The sequence below is a fragment of the Gymnodraco acuticeps genome, unplaced genomic scaffold (assembly GCF_902827175.1).
Source record: "Gymnodraco acuticeps unplaced genomic scaffold, fGymAcu1.1, whole genome shotgun sequence".
Lineage (NCBI taxonomy): Eukaryota > Metazoa > Chordata > Actinopteri > Perciformes > Bathydraconidae > Gymnodraco > Gymnodraco acuticeps.
The window spans coordinates 3,679,748-3,683,750 of NW_022990947.1; positions in this window are offsets into that span (position 1 = coordinate 3,679,748).

The following is a 4,003-nucleotide window of genomic DNA, read 5'->3' on the forward strand; positions in this document are numbered from 1 at the left end:
GAGCGCAGACGTTCAGCTGTAGAAGGGGGCTTTAACTGTATTACATTCTAGCAGCTCCATCTCCATCACTTTGTGGGTGTAAGCTCATGTGTTTACTTGAAGACCGTGTGTGTGTGTGTGTGTGTGTGTGTGTGTGTGTGTGTGTGTGTGTGTGTGTGTGTGTGTGTGTGTGTGTGTGTGTTTGTGTGTGTGTGTGTCACCCCCTTTGGGCCCTTTTCTCTGTCAGTGCTCAGCCATAATCAGCCTCTATCTCTCTCCTGATCCATCTCCACCTCTGCGTCTCCCCTGTCACTATCACCCACGTCCCCCCGACTCCCTCCTCTATTTTTCCTCACACCCACTCCTCCCACTTCACACTCTCAGATAGTGTAGACCAATGTGTGTGTGCTTGTGTGCTTGTGTGCTTGTGTGCTTGTGTGCTTGCTGTGCTTGTGTGTGTGTGTGTGTGTGTGTGTGTGTGTGTGTGTGTGTGTGTGTGTGTGTGTGAATCGATTCAGCCTCTGCCCTTTCTAAGCATTCTACAAGCTCCATTGACCTCTCACTCTCCACTGAGCAGCATCTGTTTCACACTCCACTACGGCTGTATGCCATATCACTCCATCTCTCTCTCTCTCTCTCTCTCTCTCTCTCTCTCTCTCTCTCTCTCTCTCTCTCTCTCTCTCTCTCTCTCTCTCTCTCTCTCTCTTTGCACGTCCCTCTGTCTTTGGCTGTCCTCTCTCTTTTGTCTTTTACTGCTTCCGTTATTCTCACACTGTTTTGCAAATCTAATCTCTTTCAAGCTTCTTTCTGTTTTGTATCTCTCTCCAACCCCTCCATGCTTTCTATTGATTGGTAATCGGTTGGACTGAATGAAAATCTTAAGAGTTTGCAGTCCATCGATAAAAGGGGCTTTTGATGGCTTCCTCGTGGGATATTGGGGTTTAAAGGGTTTAAAAGTCTAATTGAACAATGGCATATGGTTTTCGACTGGCTAATATATAAATCATTGGTCAGATGGGACAGTTGTGGTTTGCATTAAATACAGTAAACATGGCTTTTTACCACCTTTCCTGAACTTTGACCAGGTGCAATGAGTTCCTAAACAAACACTAACTAAGTTAAATCTGGGTTGTTTTGCCATGAGTGTATAGAAACATAAGTGACATTTGTTTTACTAAAAAGTTCCAAAAGTATTTCATAATTGTTGCTGGTCATTGGCCTAACCACACAATTAATAACAATAAGACAAGCAGGACAATGATGAGGACAAAAAGCAGGATAACAACAAAAAACTTGATTAATACAAAAATAAATACAAAAAGTATGAATTTAAATAATATACAATTGGAGTAGTGTGGGTTTATGGACTGAAAGCAGCTGCATTTGTATAGTCAACAAATACATGCCAATCGGTAGATTCGCTTGCTCAGCAAAACCAAAAAATTGTTAATGCTTTCACATAGAATTCACTTTAGGTTGATTTTTGTCACACAGATGTGTGCTGCTGACCATTTGAGATCCTTTGAAAGGCCAAAATAGAGATATATGTCACTTTACTTGTGCAATAGCTGTGGTGCACAACCTTGTCTTCATTCAAAACACCAGTAGAGAGGTCAATTTAGAGGTCAACAAATCCAGCCACAACTACCAATATCTTCTGCATTACCTTCAAGTGTAGTTGTCATCAGACTTTCAGCACCACGTCTTTGACACTTACGGATGACAACATTTTGCTATAACAGTTTCAGTATGTCCTTGAGAATGTTGACGCTTTCCCAATGAAGCCAGCTCAACCCCATCAGCGGCAGAAAGTCATGCAATCATAACCAGACTGGACACCTTTAACTCTACCTGCTTAACGAAATTGAAATAACTACAGGCCTTCCCATGATAAAGGTTGCCTCAGAGTTGGTTCTTTTGATAACATGAAACGGTAAACAGAAAGGCCTTTGTTTGTCATCACAGTGCTGTCAGGTAGCACTGACTCTGAATAAAGGCAGTTAGTGCATCACTAATTTCCCCAGGAGACACTGCAAGACGGGCTGTGACTCACAGCTCAGAGAGGAGATAATGACTGTTTCCTCCTCACCTCTCTTCCTCTACACCCCCTCCATCTCTCCATCCCTCTCTCAACGTTCTCTTTTTTTCCTCTGCTGCTCTTCCTCTCCAGCTGAGTGATTACCCCTCATTAAAAATCAGAATAAAACATTGTTAGCGCAGATCGTTAGGGTGCTCTCTCCCGCCTCTCTCTCACCCACTACTCTGTCGTTAGCACTCAACACCGGCGCTAAACGAGCGGCCTTTGAGGAATGTTATTCTAATTCCAATTAGCTCTTCAGGCTTGGAGGAGAGCCAAGTCCCTGAGAAAAACACTAAAGCTATGGGCACGCGCGCACCAATAAGAGCAAAGAAGGGCACACACAGAAGAGCAAGCACACATGCTTGAAACAAAGCACACACACACACACACACACACACACACACACACACACACACACACACACACACACACACACACACACACACACACACACCCCACACACACACACACCCCACACACACACACACACACCACTCACACACACACACACACACACACACACACACACACACACACACACACACATGCATAAATAAATACAGTGAAGTGACATGCACGCTCATTTTCAAGAGACCCAACACACACTGAATACTCTGAGAATAGCAGCGGCTAATGGCTTTGGCAGCACTCTCACAGGGACCTGAAGAGCAATTAGGCTCCAAACTACACATTGTAAATCCCCTCTGATTACTGTGCGAGTGTGTGTGTGTTTGTTGTGTGTGTGTGTGTGTGTGTGTGTGTGTGTGTGTGTGTGTGTGTGTATGTGTGTGTGTGTTAAGCGCTGTTTATCTGCCACCAATTACCTTGCCCTGCCACAAGAGACGTACACTATATAAATGGAATCTATAAACACACACACACACACCTACCCACACACACACACACACACACACACGTTTATGCACTCAGGTAAATGTGCACAGTCGAGCAGGACAAACACACCAAACACACAATGTACACAGACACACACAATGAACTGCCACACACACACACACAACACACACACAACACACACACACACACACGCACACAGGCACGCACACACACACACACACACACACACACACACACACACACACACACACACACACACACACACACACACACACACACACACACACACACAGAAGCTGTCTTATCAGTTTATGTTGGTGTGACTGGAGGATTTAGTCACATGACCTGCAAGACAGGAGCAGCCAGGCGCCAAAACTAATTTCCACCTTCAAAGACTCCCTTATCTCCTCAGACGCTGTGTGTGTATATGTGTGTATATATGTGTGTGTGCATATGTGTGTGTGCCTGCATATATGTGTATGATAGCGAGTGTGTGTGTGTATGGGTGTGTGTGTGTAGTTGATGATCTGATGTCCTCTGACAGAAATACTTGCAGCAAATCATGTATCACTGTCGCATCTTCACAGACACACACACACACACACACACACACACACACACACACACACACACACACACACACACACACACACACACACACACACACACACCAGGAGAGTTAGATAGAGAGAGACAGACAGATAGATGGACGGATCGGGAGAAAGCAGTGCGGGGGGAGGAGGAGACAGTGAGGGGAATAGCAGATAGTGAGAGATGTGAAGCGTGGAAAGAGATGGAGGGAGAGATGGTTTTAAGAGGGAGGGAGACACAAAGAATAGCCACATCTGATTCACTGTCATATTTCTTTCCAACAACAGATAAAAAACCTTCGGTCCTGACAAGGCTCAAAAGTTCAGGAGACACAGAGACAAAATAACAACAATAACAACATTTTTTCCAAAAGTTTGACAGTGAAGCAAATCTTTCACACAACCTGTGGGTGAAAACATCAAAGGTGCGCACGAGCAGAAAACAACCAGCTTAAAAACTCCACACCTGGAGGTACGAGGTTTTCCAGTGACAGCGGTG